Below are 15,590 nucleotides of genomic sequence, written 5' to 3' on the forward strand. Positions count from 1 at the left end.
ATGTAGTGATACCTTGTAGGCTAAAACATTTCTGAAAGTTCTCCATCTCCAAGGAAAAAACATTTCTGACATCTTAAGAAAGAGAGAAACCAAGGTGTCTAATTTGAACCCTAATGCTAACCATAAACATAGGCTTAAACCTAAAATGACTCACGTTACCCACCTTCACATGATCTCGATTGGGTCTGAACAGTTTGATGACCTTTACAAAAAAAAGCCTATGGTTTGAGGTGTCAGCAATGAGCACTCTAGTTTCTACTCTCCAGCCCGGTGGATATTAATGGTATTGCAATTTGGGGTGTTACCTACAAACCTTGAACCCAAATCTCACTGCTGTCATATCAAAGCCCCACATGAATCACATGTTAAGATAAGCAAGGTTTTGGAGTTGTTTCAATAAAGGAACAATGTTAGCCTTATAGTCAATAAAATGTGCTCCTTTCTCATTACATTCAATATAAATTTCATTTGGTTTGACTTGAAAACAAGAGAAATATTGTTTCAAATATGATATTGAAAGTTGCACGCTCTGTGGTTAATAGTATTGCCCATATTGATAACCAGTCGTTTCAGTCAGTTTATCGTTGAATAGGCTCTGGAAAATTTTGTAAAATATTTTGAGTAAAGGAGATTCTTACTCCCTTGAAACCTCCTCTGTGAGGCACTGTAGTGCTTTTCCAGCCTGGTATTTTACAATGTACAATAGGCAACAGTTGAATTATTTCTTAAGGAGAAATATGCGATGGTATCTTTATACGGCTTCAGATAACACTTACCATTATTCTTCATTTGTTAAAATATAATTTTAGTTTGATTCGGTAAGTGGGGAGAGATACAGCCACTTCTGATGGGAAGTGTGACTGCGATTATCTAGAATGGTAGAGGCGGGGCAGGGTGTCCCTTGAAGCAAAAAGCCGCCACCTCGAATGTGAACTGGATGTTTACCTCTGCCCTCTATACAAATTAGTTACACTCCGAGGACAAGCAAAGAAGATGCGAATTTTTGGAACGGAAAAAGCATTCGGTTCCACTGCTTGTGCGCGCACTCGTGTGGTAATGCGTGCGCGCGGTAATATGACCGTTATATGCTCAACGATTTTCGAGTATACCTTATACCTACCAGTTTTCTGTTTAACGTTAGCGTGTTAATGAGTGTGGGGAAAACCACCAGGGTAATTTCAAATGTTAAGTCTTCGAGTGTTCATAATGTTAAAATGTGCATATGTAATGAATGGCAGATCCCTTAAATACATGCATCATGTAAAACATTTATAAACCATACAAAAATAAAATAATGCCTTTGTCTTTCTTGGGAGGTGGAGTGGACGTGCAGATTTGACAGTTATGGCTTTTTCGATTTTTTTCCGGCTTTGTCCTGATTTAGCGGGCACACCTGTGCGGTACGGCGCTCACATCGCGCCCGTAACCAAGCACAAATCCCATATCATTTCCCGTTGCCGCCCAGCGCTCTGGAGAACCCGTTCAATTCATATTTCTTAATGTGATGGCATTAAAGATTGAAATACAAAACACCATTACAAACGTCATTAGTTTACATTACAATGCCAACCCATAAGCTATTTCCAGACAAGATAATAAAAAAATTACTGCATTTCTACAGGGGAAGAAAGATGAATGGGCTCAGGCACGGTAATGTTTCCTGCTTCCTGTCATCCGTCCCAACAAAGTCATTCAACTCCGCGAAAGATAACCATAACCACTCTGAATAATCTCGTTACAAATACAGAATTGTACTGATCTGATCTAATCTGTTTTTGAAACCCTGACACATTATTTCCCTCTTTACTTTCTCTCGGAATTGCATCCCCCCAAGCATTCTGCAACAGAGCGGACGCTTATGTATCTCAGCTGAGATATTGCGCATTTTTATGAGGTGTAAGCGGCAGTCCGACAGCAGCGTTGAAAAACATAAAACACAACTGCTTCATGTCCGAATAGGGTGAGGTTGTTGTCCAGTACGGTTTAAGGTGTGATGCGATCCACGCTTTGACAACCACCTTGAACAGCATGATGTGTCGTTCCCTTCTTACACTCATCTCTCTGTCTGTCTCTCTTTCACACACACACACACACGGAGTTAACTCCCATCGCACACAGTCCAGCATCAGTTGACTGTAAGTAGCAACATAATTAAACCCTTTAAAATCTTGTGTGCAATTGCATTAAAAAACCCACAGAACCTACGTGAACGATCATCAAACAACATCAATAATGCAACAGAAATCGCAAACATGAAATAAAGACATAGCGATGAGAGTTGATAAATGTGGAGTATCAGCGCGGTCCACGGGCAAGCATTTGGGACCGTGTGATTATGATGCTTGTGGCCGCCAGCAAAACTAGTCAGAGTACAGTAACATTGTCTTGATTTAAACTGCAGCACGTCTATATAACCGCAGTCCTGTCAAAATCCAAAGTGCAATGGTTACATCGATGTGATATTTGTTGCGTGAGAAAATAGTATGTACACGTAGGATATCGCCGTCCAAGTCGGTTGTCATTAGCCATTTAACACCAAAATCCCTATAAACAGACTATAATGAACTAATAACCCGAATAGAAATAACAAAAGATGGGAAACTAGCAAGACTGCAGGATCAAAGGCCAAATCAATAAAGGCTGAACTGTCCACCCACAGTCATACTCGCTACCCAAATGCTCAATAATGTCTGCACCCCAAAGTCCAACAGAGCAATCTTTAAAGACGGAAGAATAATCATACGTGATCGACACATCGAGGTATTGCACATGTAAACGTACATCTGTAGAAAGATAGCAGTTCTTTTAATGCAAGGGTGAGTACTGACAGTAAAAATATAAGGTGCACTGTAAAACAATCCACGTTTGATTGACTGTTTTCAGAACACCACTCCGCGAACCCGAGAGCATCCTTTCTGTCATCTACGTGTATCAGAGTATTGTTATTCATTCTTCAGCTAAAAATTGTAAGCACACAACATTAGAATGTGAAACAGTAGGGGAGAATATGACATTATTTTACGGAAAGTGAGCGTTTCCTCATACTAGTATTTCATGAATATATAAGTCAAATGGGTATGATCGCTTATTGTTGCTGCTAATAGAATTTTATTTAATTAACGTTACGCACAAAGCGCAAAATATGTGTCATCCAATTTGAAACGGAGCCTCGTGCATTGCCCTCCGAACAATGAGACGGTGAATTACAAGGGGCGCTGAACCAAGCGGGCTGGCGAGAGCGTCGAACACAATCTGCCAGCAGCAACCGCGTGTCTACAGACCAGCATTACCCTGCTACCCTCTGCCCATCGTGCTCGGGTCTTCATCCAAACGCAAAGTAAAAACACAAAGAGGATGCTCTGAGCGTGACACCGCTCCAGCTCTTTGTGCTCCCAGCCATTCACACCTACGGGAAGATAACACCTAACGGGAATCACGGAGTGAGCACCAGCCACACATCTTGAGGAGGGCACAAGGTAGACTATGGCGCAGGGCAATGGTGTTTAAATTAAAGTCAGGAAACATTAAATCACTGAATATGCAATTGATCCCCAGTTCCAAAAATATTACTTACCTTTATCGATGAGTGTTCCTTTTAGTTACTATTGTGCAAACACATATATATGGCCTCACATCTTCCGGTGAAAATATATAAATTTGCAATATTCCTGTGTATATACGGGACCTGCCAAAGATCCAGGGACCGGGGTTCTTGCAGTGAATACGGTTTTAAATCCAACGATTGCGCTGGTTGCTCGGCAATGTGTGGTATCACAGGACTGCTACTTAGTCCCGCTTCGAGAGACCACAGCTGGTACCGTTTTGGAAGCTGGGGTGATGTCATCGATACCCCCCACCCCTTCCTCCTCATTCCCCTCCCATTCACACACCCCTTATACTCGCTTGCCGTCCTTTCTTTCCCTCTGATGACGTGTAGAAGTCTATCACACAGTTTAGCCTCTCCCAGACAGCAACGTCCGCGAGCATCCTTAAATCGAGGAGGGATTTCGTTTTCAAATGACTCTCAACGCACTGGACAATGGTGAGAAGAGAGACGTCACAAATCGCAGTTTAGCCAATCGAAATCGAATGCGTTTAGTGTTTGGTGACTAAAAATTGTCCAACCCGAATATGGTTGTCAGATACAGTTGAAGAAACTGTAGTCTCACAAAGGTGATCAACTTTCTGGGAATGCATAGCTGCATCCCAAATGGCTCGTTTGTTCAATCAAAAACACTCTGTAATTTGAAGAGAGAGATTTCTGGAGGTTCATTAGCCTCTTATGATCTGTCATAAATCGGAAGGTGGTCAGAACAACTGATTCGCAAACCACTTGACGTCACAGTCTGAAGACCCAATTCTTCAGACCTCAGCCTCCTTACTTTTAAACATGGTAGTTTTACTACAGGGTTTGTGGTAGCTCTTTGTTTGGAATGATGTAATTATTGCATGAAACACAAAAAGGCAGACATTGCGTTGCACTTAAGGAGTTGAACCAAATACGCGCTTGTGATGTCAGTACTGTGTTTTGCACTGACCTATGTTCAAGAACATCTGCTACATGACAAAATGTGAATGTGTCCCAAATTTTAGATTAAAATTATTTAGTTATTTCATTAGGTATGAACTGAGGTTGTGGACCAACCCCCCCCCCCCCCCCCCCCCCATCCCACACACACACACACATTTGGACATTATACATGGAAATAGATGTAGGGAGAAGGTGGAATGAGGAGGGATTCTGTGAACAGCTGACAGGTTTTTTTATACCTAAGGATGGGATGTGTTTAATGATTGAGTGGGGAATGTCTAAACGTTCCCTCCCGAGTCTTCTTTCAGGACTTCATTTATTCAGTCTGAACAATGTGTACATTTTCCTCTTTTAAATGCTGTTAACTGAAGCTAGTCATAACAGCATATCATGCCAGGCATTTTCGTGCATAAGGGACAACTATATCTGATGTATAAAACCCCCGAAGAAAAAAGAGTAGCTCCAAAGAGGTGGAAAACATGGTGGAGTAATTTTAGATCAGAAGAGTTTAGCTAAGAGGTAGACCGAGCCCATACAATAACAGCGAAAGTAAACAGAAACTCTTGCTTGAGTAAGCATTGCAACGGCTGGTTGCAGAGTTTAGATACATAAAACATCCCCATGGAGTTAATGTGTTTTTACCTTTCTTTGACAAGAGTGGGCTACTTTTCCCACAGATGAAAAGAAAACAAATTCATTTTCCCAATAGAAAAGAACAGAAAAAGAAGGGGCGCGTGAGGACTCAGAAGGCTTACAGTGAGCCCAAACTGATGATCACTGTGCCCTGGTGCAGGTAAGGACTTGGTGGTTGATGATTCTTTTTCAACTTCAGAAAGCCATTACACTTGGAGGACAGTTCTTTCCCTGTCCTTTATAACATCCCCTTTTATTTGACCCCCCCCCCCCCCCCATTTCACATCCATGGCTACCCTAGCTTCACCTGAAACTGTTATATGTCACTTCTTGTGGCTGAGCAAATAGCTGGCAGCTGGGATGTACAATGACAGTCAACAGTTTGGACACACCTGAAAGACATTTCTTTGGACAAAAGACATTTTGATCTAAAGACTTATGCTTAAATGCTTGAAATCTGTTTCTTAGACAAATATAGATAATGAAGTTGATGCCAATGTATGAATTTCTTTCCAAAATTTTAAAATATTTTTTGGGCTACTTTGAAGAATCTAAAGTATAAGCTAGTTTTGATTTGTTTAACACTTTTTGGTCACTGCATTATTCCATTTATGTTATTTCATAGTTTTGATGCCTGTACTATCATTCTAAAACATGTAAAATAGCAAAAAATAAAGAAAAAAACCCTTTCTATGTGTAGGTGTGTCCAAACTTTCGACTGGTGCTGTATCTGTGCCCGCAAAGGTAGAGGGACATAGTGACTCACTGACCACTGACAAAGTGTCACCTCACCTGAATAAGTGTGTTGAACACTCATCACTGTTGACGCCTTGGTGTTAGATAGCATATTCAGCAGATGGTCTGCTGTTGACTGTTCAGAGTTCTCCTGGACGTTTCTGTCTGCCATGCTGCTGTGTTTGTCTGCCAGAGCTCCAGGTACTTTTCAGGCTTTTGCAGTGAAGCAAGGAAGCCGGTTAGGATTATATAAAGGAAAATCTCCTACCCCAATCCCCAAATTGTGAAAGAAAACAGGATGGCCAAAACAGCACAGGCTGTGTGAGAAATGTGTGTACCAAACAGGCTATATCACCTCTGACACATCTGACACAGGAAGCAACGAAGGGGCGATCACTTTGTTAGGTTAACAGGATGTTGCTCGGGATGAACAAGCTTTGGCTCGACAGCTGTTTGGTGGGTTGAATGATGGGCGGCTGAAGCCACTCCCACTACTTCCATATTTGGATAATAAGCTGACAGGAATGGCATGTGGGTGATGGCACTGAGCTCGTCCCGACCTACAGGGTGACAGAGGTGCACTCCACATCAGCTGCACTCTGAAGGCAACACACAATCCCGGCCACACTTGCGACTGATAAGCCCATCGGCCATCTTAAAGAGACTTGGCCAAAGGCCTGGTCGTCTGAGAACCCCCGAGGCTTGGTAACATATGCAGAACTTTTAACACATGAAACATTCAGCACACATAAATGGAGCAAACACTCGCCAAACACTTGTGTCTTGGCTCATTAACACTCCCCGAGGAGAAGCAACCGACGCAAGTGAATTTTAAACAGAAGTCTCTGTTCTACAAATTCCAAAGTGACTAGGCCTAACAGGGCTATCAAATAATGTGGAGGCTGTATTCAAGCCTGGGTATGTATGTGTCTGTGTGTGGTTTGTGTGCGCACACAGACGTGGGTGTATTTGTAGGTGTATACATGGGCATTTGTGTGTGTGTGTGTGTTCATATGGGTTAGCGAGATGGAAACATTGTTACAGCAGTATCAACTTCACATTTTCTCTGAACCATTGCCTCTAATCTCACAACTGACATTAGGCTGCATTCCTGACATACTCTGGCACTGATTCAATCGGACTTAACCTTGGTCGACACACACCACCGCGAACAATACAATCCTGTCACTTCGGGAAACTGTCAGCTCTCTAAGGAAAGGCAAAAAGAATAAGATACTTTATTCCTTGTATTGGAATAGTATGTGCATTGTGTTTTGATATTAATTGTTTTAGGAGAGCTTGTGAAATGATTATTTTTTAAACGTGTCAGTTTCTCCTTCTTTCTTTATCTTGTTTCTTTTCTCCAGCCTATCAATGTCAGACATCTCAGTGCAGCCGTCCCACCCCAAGGGCACCGTGCTGAATATAGAAGCTGACAATGAAGCTCTTAATGAGCACTGTTGCTATGAAACAAACCTTGAGACGGTTAGTTAACAATTAATTCACACCTGGTGCTAAAACACAGTGCCTCGCTAGGTTGAAGTCTGTCCAGTGCATTTTTTATTGTACACATGGTGCAAATGATTCACATACTGAAATGTTTTGATATTTTCACACGTATTTTTCAAGTCATTTACCTGATAGGTGCTCTTGTACTGGGCACCTACAGGTATATATAATTCATTTATAGCTGGTCACTTACTGAAGTATTTCGTGTCAAGTAACTTGTTCAAGGCTATCGTCACAGCTGAAAAGATCTTCAATCAACAGTTCAATCCAGAATTCCGACCTGTATGCTTGTAAAGCTATTTCCTGAACCCATACTCCACACTGCTGCCCACATACACTCTGTCTAAATAAAGCTCTACCTACACAACTATCTATTTTGTGTTTCTCTGTCCACACATATCAGATTCCCTCAGGAACCCAGGATAACCTGCTTGCTCCACCCTAAACATGTAAAAATTTGGAGCAGCCTTGAGAGGGAGAAATCTGATTGGAGCACCTCGCCGTCAGTCACTTTACATTACAGTTGCTTAGCAGACACTGTTATCCAGAGCAATTCACATAGCTTACAATTTTTAAATGTGATCCATTGGATATTTAATGAGGATATCTATGGATACACTAATGTCCTATTGTGCTGGAAGTCTGGATAAGAGTATCTGCTAAATGAATATTTGATATTTACAGAGGCAGCTCAGGTTAAGTACCTTGTCCAAGGGTACAACAGCAGTGCCCTAATGTGGAATTGACCCTTTTGGGTCACAAGGCCTGCTCCTAACCACCACAATGCTGCCTGAGAGGTCAAGCATATCTCAAATATATCTCAAAAGTGACAATTTCTAATCAAAATGCCAAGCTGAAAGCAAGGCTGCTACTGTGCCGGAAAGTGAAAATACATAGGTACAAGTTTATGTAATAATAATTACACAAAGCATGATGACCTATGAGGTTTGACAGGCCTCATTCCTAGACACTGCTTAACAATGAGGCAGGTCAGCAGCTGTTCCTCGTTAGCTTCATGCTGAAAAAGTCACCATAGGGGTGAGATAATAACTGATTGGTGCTCTGATATTAGAAGACATCCTGATTTTAGACAGTCAGAACAGCCTGCCTTTGTGTTTCTCTGGGATGAGAAGAAATTAGAGGACTGGAATGAGCAGCAATGACCAGAAGAACAGAGAAGGAACTCGGGAGGTAGTGGACACTACCAGGAAGTCTGACACTATCCAGAATCTAGTTACCAAGTGGGCCTATGGATGAATTTAAAACATAATATGGGACATAAGTGGAGAAGGAAGGATGTGGGAAATAAACTGGATCCCTCTTCCATGAAAAGTAAGAACATTTCACTAATTTGTAAATTATCATTATGGTACATTTAAGAATGCAGCCTAATTGCATGGCATTCTTTGTTCATTAGTCTTGCGGAGCTCAGATGGATCAACCAGAGAATTAGGAAGGACAAAGCAAAGCCTTTTTCTACCTTTTTGCAGAGTGCTGGAAATGCCAGCAATAGCACATTTATCTAACTACCAAACAACCCTATTAAGCAAAGCTTGTCTTGGGAGAATCTCCCTGATGTTTATTTGGAGCGAGCTTTACCTGAGATTCACTCTCCGTCTCCCTGCTGGATTCCTCTCTCTATAACGGAACCTAAGGAACACCTTTCACTTTAAGCAAGCGCGGAGATCTGAGAGCAGAGAGTTGACATGATTTGCACATTGCCTGACAAATACCCAATATTCAGGAATACCCATATTCGAGCCTGTCACTCACCCAGATTAAAACCCGATTGCTCGCTGTAATGCAACCGCGCACCACAAGAACAGAAAAAAAAACTCCCTCGACAAGTTAACTGAGCCTTACTGTGTCTGCGAGCGGAGCCACCTGACCCAGTTTATCACGCAGCTGTCTGGGCCGATTGAAAGGGGAATCTTAATCAATGGAGATAATTGCTGGGTTTTTCCTGGCTGCAAGAGCAGAGTCTGGTGGCAGGCAACCCTCCTTTATTTGCATGCCGTAGCATTGTGACGCTGTTTGTTTCTCGCATGTGCTAAAGTGGCATTAAGACTGAGAGCATGATCACAAAGCACGCGTCATAGCCACAGCCAGGAGGCGCGCAGCTCCGTATGCCAGCTATTCTTGAGTTTTGCCTGGACTTCCATGGTTGCACTGGCGACACAGATGTGTTTGACCAACCACATCACAGCTTAGCGGTATAGAGCTGGAGAATCCAGACAATCGTGCTCTTTGGTTGATTACAGTGTCAAGTGTTTGTTTTCAATTTGCTCCCTGCGTATCCAGCATAAATGTGTTCTCACATCTGTCCTGCGAATCATAAAATAACAGTTCACTACTGCTTGCTTTATATAATACACAAATAAAAGAGCACCTGCCTACATAGGTAAAACAACTTGCTTCCTGCTGTGTTCTGTTTTTCACACGCATCCACCTGCACAGTAATCACAGCTCTGAGGCTGATCAACAGCACCAATGTCTAATTAATCTCCTCAACAACACACCTCAGCTCATACAAATTTAAAACATGATTTGCGTCGGGAATAAAACAAACAAATCTACTGTACGTGTGAAAATGATGACGGTCTGTAAGCTGCGATAAACATTTATTTTTGACACATGCTTGTATGTTACTAATTCTCTCCACGTCCGTAGATGTGAGAGACAGATATGAAGTTATATATGCTTTAAAAAGGTTCAAGCTCACACGCACAACCACTGGTGTCATCTGAAGATAATGTACATTTATACACCTGCAGATGCATAAAGGGATGCAGAGGCAGACATATTAAAATGTGCTGAGACCGCTGCATCGAAATAATTCAGCACCAGCAATAAAGCTTGTTTGATGCTCTCGACTACATCGACAGGTCCTCTTGCTTTCTGCCGCGGTATTTATTGCATTACATTTCCCACAAGTCCGCAGTTCCCCCGACTCCTTACATACAACATTAACAGTTCATTTACTTTGAACAGGAAATCAATCTATCAAGAAGAAAGCCTCGTTCTGCTTCCCGGCATCGGATGGGTCAGGGCCCTCTACAGGGAATCGGTGGGAAGCCCAGTAATTGACTCATGTCCAGTGCATTAATTGGCACCGCATGGAAGATCTTAAATTCTAACTTCACTGGCAGTCTGTCTGGATGCCTCACTTACCCACAATGCATCACACCCTTGGATTAACTTGACATGTCTTTAATGAGGCAATATTATATGTGGTACACCTTCACACGGGTGACCAAATTACAAAAGCAAGCAATTGCAACAGAAGTGAGATGTGACTTGTCTAACTTAGACAATTTTTGCATGCAAAGCTTTGAGTTTTTAATGGATCAAAGACACATTACATGGCATTTAAACTGTCTTTATAAAGCCTTATGTAGAACAAAGTGATATGGAAAACACACAGGTAATATTGATCATCCAATAAATCAATGTACTGTGCACAAAAGTGTGTGGTGTGTATCTTCAGAAGAAAAAAAAACAGCAACATATTTACAAGCCTTGGGGCATTGCTTACCCTTCATGGGATGACCTTTCTAAGCACGGTAGCTACATTTTGCCCTTTGCTGCCTGCTCGCATCCTTGCTCACAGGCATGTTTCACTGAATACCCAATCAGACACCTCACGCAACATTTCAGCAAGCCAGTAAGGCCAGATGTTAACAATACAGTTCTACCCAGATGGAAGTGTCTTCACAAGTGAAATCAATGGAGCAGGCTTGCTAAGAACCCCCCCCCCCCAACAAAAGCAGATCTCACATCTCTGTGTGTTTTGTAAAATTTAAAATATAAGAGCAGAAACACTCTGAGGTCTTACACCGAAGCACATTACTTACCTCCAGTGGGAGGAAACATGGATTACTTAACACAGGGGCCTTTACAACTGTGAAAAAATATCAACGGATGGTTGGCATCATTGTCATTACTGATTGCAGTCCGTGTCTATTTGTCTGTGTTTCTTCCAAGGATTGGTTCATTGCAGTGATTCTCAAATATATTCAAGTTAACATTCATATTTTCCCTATGGCAACATAAGGCTGAGTGGTCTAAATCATACACCTATCCTTTGTCAAAGAGATGTGTGTTGGGTGGCCTAATGTGAAGCTATGTACTTTAATGTGTCATTAATACAATTTGTCTGTGTGATACACCTGCAAATATTATAAAACCCATAAGACCTCTCAAACATTATTCAGATTATTCCATCTCTTCAGATGCATTTTATTGTATACCTGACCTGCTTTCGATGAATGCCTGAACTCAATTACTGAAAGCTTTGCATACTGCTACATATTCCCTCTAAGTTTCCTCTGTTTCACTTTCTCTCTCCCTCCATCTTTCATATGGTGAAAAGATAAATGAAATGAAATTAAATTAAAATTTCAATTTATTGAAAATGAAATGAAATCAAGAGTCTGCAGGGACATGGAACAAAGAGTGGTGATCGTAATGTCCTGGAGTTTGTTATGTTTGGGATGTCTAAACATGTGAGCACATACTTTAAGCATGCATGTGTACGTTTGTCATATCTGCTCCCATTCATTCTAACAGACCGTTCTTCCATTATATGTAGATCCATAAATCGTTTCCACACATCCTCCTTCATCTGCTCCATTCCAGTTAGGCTTTTGAGAAATAATGTCTGAAAGCCCATTGTTTTTGTTATGTTCATTAGGGCTACTAAGGACGTTTTTCACAAATCAATATCTCGAGAGGATTCACTCCTTCTCACACATGCCGCATGAATTAGGCACGCACTGCACAAGTGCACAAACCGCTGGTCACGAGTCCCAGCCACGCTCAGCATTCCTCTACTGTTTCTGAATGTACATCATGTAATTTTCAAAACAATATTTGCCACATTTCTAAAATAATTTATCTAGATGGTCTATTGACCCTAGCTTAGAGTCACCAGCCATTTAGATTGGCAGCCTTTTGGCTGCCTGTAACTTATGTTTAATTTTGAATCGAGTTCTTTTTGTCATTTCCAAGCTATCGTTGTTTTGATTGTACAAAATTTTCCATTACACCCAGACAGGAAAAAAATCAATACACAAGGTTCTGATAATACTACACCAATAGCTGTAGTGCTGGCAGTATTGTAACCCAAGTAAGTCACTCTGAATAAGAACATCTGACTAGTAACTAAATGCAAATGTCAATGCAAATTGCAGCTTGGTTCTGAAACCAGCTCCATTGTGATTTGTTAAAAGCATGTTTTCTAAAAGTAAAAAAAGGAAGAATGCTTGAAGCTGAGACGTTACACTCTACATTTGTCATTTCCGAGGCAACGCAAATAGATACATAAATACATAGATACATAAATTTTGCATATATGAAACCAGATTTTCTACTACTGCTATTATGTTATTACAACATCAGTGACAAACCCAGTATTTGAACCTGCATCCTCCTGGATATAAGCCAGCTACTATGCAATCTAACCCAATCATGGTGAAAAATGTTTTTATTACTTAGGAGGACACAATACTGAACAGATGTTTCAAGTAAGTATAGGAATCGGCTCTGCACCGCTGTGAAATAAAATTAAAGGCAATCTCCAGCTATTTAGTTGCATTCATGCCTGCAAATTGCTTGATTAAAGGCTGGTACAAATGTCGAGTGGCAGAGTTATACAAAAAGCTTCATTTTGTATTGCCCCTGGGGATTCCAGACTTGAAAGAGGTACAGTGTGAGAGACAGGAGGTTCTTAAACAAGACCCAATCAGACACTACAGCTACCATTGCTTTTGATAATATCAGTCCAGCCACCTGCACGCTTGCGATTTAGGCTGGCAAAACGGCACAACTCCGGTAGTTGAGGGAGTGGCGATTCCAATTTGTGAATAACAACACACCAAGCCCTTGCTGCAAATTAGGTCAAAGGGCTTGAAGTAGCAGCTGCAACTCTGAAGGGCAAGTAGTTTTAGATCCAGAAGCCTGCACATAGTAAACTGGGAAAGGCAATTAAACTGAGGAATTCTAAGGACCAGAGCCAAGGGGGGATATGTAATGCACCTGTGCAAACAGAATCAGAATCAGTGAAGAGAGATACAGTTCTACAAGTGGATACAGTGCTGAAATCAAATATTACAATATGTTTACTGTATGTGGGTGCAGCTTTTGTGTGAAGAACATGACATGCTAATACATTTCAGCTTGTGGAATCATTTTATCATGTTGAACCATTGTACCACAAAACCGAGTATGTAGACTGGATCCAGCTGAGAGCAGTGAAATACAGGAAGAAGTTCTGTATATCAGAGAGTCAAACAGGAGACAACTTTGACTTCTGTAAGAAGGGGAAGAGATGTAGTGAAACTGGCTGTGTCTGGAAAGGAGCCCAGATAAAGACAGGAGAGGCAGCAGATACGAGAGAGTAGACTTTGTAATGTCACCCCTCCATTCTTGCTGGGGACGTCAGTCAGAGGTACCTTGAGGTAACGGAGACCGTGATAGTTGAGACAGAGGAAGGAACCTCATTTATGATTCATGCAGAACCTAATTCCCCGATGCCCGTGCTTCGCTCGCTTTAAGAGGCCTATTGATGGCAATTCCATGTTTTTTAGTGCAACTCAAAGGTAGCTTATAGAGAGTTATAGTAAAGAGTAAAACCGCTGAGAGTCAAACAGAAAAGAAATTTCCCATCATTTCCCAATTCAACATACGGTTCTGTCATGTAGATCGCTGCCTCTACTGTGGTTGTCGATGCACATTTTCTGTCAGTAATTGTTGCTCATACAACGATGGAGGATTAGTTACCTCCCTTTGTCGACAATCATTGTAGAAATACTATTAAGGAGACCTCTGCTTCGAAATGTATAAATCTTGTGTGAATCGTATTCTTAAATGTATTTATTCTTACATTCATACTCATGTGGTCCTGCACTCAGTGCACTGCAACTTTCCAAACAGCCTTGACAATCATATCAATAAGCAAACAACCACCAGTCAAAAGCACTACTTTCCTTTCCCAGTTAATATGAAGTGCCAGTTCCTGCTACCCATCCAGTCATGCTCGAAGATGAACAACACATGGCCCAAATAGTGAATGTGTGATCAGCTGTAAAGTGTCTACTGATATTTTTCTGTAATATTCCACTAGAACTGATGTTATATTACATGGCTGCTACATCATATTATACTAAAACAGCAGCAAAATGTAATAAAGCAGCAAAACCGATGCTTCAGTGCAGACAGACTTCCTAACCGACGTGCTTCTGTTATGATGAACAGATTCAAGACACAATACATTATAGATTATTCAGGGGAGAGATTTGTACTTAGCTGTCTTTGCACTGAATAATTAAGAATTAACACATTCTTACACAATATTCTCTAGAAACAGAAATGTAAAGTACTTTACATCACTGACTTTTCTACCATCATCACCCATTTTTTTCAGTTTCTCAGAGAATGTTATTTCATCTCTCATACTTTTATTACATTTCGACTTGTTAGCTCTCTGATTTTTAGTGAAAGGGAGTGCTAGTGACACAAAAGAGACATGAAACCTAAGCAAATACAGTAAAGAATGAATGAGTTATTAAATCAGTGCAGTATCTCGTACAATAAGAGAGTACAGTGTTTTAGGCACAGCCCCACAGTATACAGAAAGTTTCATTTGGTTTAGTTAATCTGTGCTGTTCCAGGAAACCCTCAAAAGGGGAAATTGCTGGTGGAGCGTCACTGAAGACTCATTTCATGTGCCCAAAGGGTCAGGACACTATCAATATGACAATTACAAATGAGATAATCTTGTTTGCAGTCAGAATATGCCGTTGCTCATCTAAACATGTCTTTGGTTAAATATCTTCAAATAGTTTTTAATTACTGTCTTTCTATCATGATCGAGCAAGACAAAACTTTTTTTTTAAATTTAATTTGTATCGTAATTTCACTTTCCATTTTATCATAAAATGCTTAAAAGCTTTTTTTTCAGTTCCTGGGAAATCAATATTCAAAATGAAAGACAAGAGCAGCTTTGCAAAATTAATGGCATTATTTTTTGGGGGCTTTATTTAATAGAAAGCCATTTTTTTTAACCTTCATTGGCAATCTTTCCTGGGTGTAATCAGCAGTTTATGTCTGTTAAAAAGCCTTGCTCTGTCGCTTACAGACTGCAGGAATGCAGAGGGTGAAAAAATGGAAATGGAACTGGGTA

General features: G+C 41.0%; 1 protein-coding gene across 27 annotated transcripts in view; it reads right to left on the reverse strand.

The window, feature by feature from the left end:
* Positions 1-3,828, reverse strand: part of LOC118795491 (receptor-type tyrosine-protein phosphatase S-like) — a 162,231-nt gene extending 158,403 nt beyond the window's left edge. For all 27 annotated transcript variants that reach the window (XM_036553991.1, XM_036553997.1, XM_036553996.1 and 24 more), the window contains exon 1: positions 3,575-3,828. The gene's annotated coding sequence lies outside the window, so the exon portion shown is untranslated. The remainder of the gene's footprint in view (positions 1-3,574) is intronic.
* Between the last annotated feature and the right edge of the window lie 11,762 nt (positions 3,829-15,590).

This window comes from Megalops cyprinoides, chromosome 20, assembly GCF_013368585.1.
Source record: "Megalops cyprinoides isolate fMegCyp1 chromosome 20, fMegCyp1.pri, whole genome shotgun sequence".
Classification (NCBI taxonomy): domain Eukaryota; kingdom Metazoa; phylum Chordata; class Actinopteri; order Elopiformes; family Megalopidae; genus Megalops; species Megalops cyprinoides.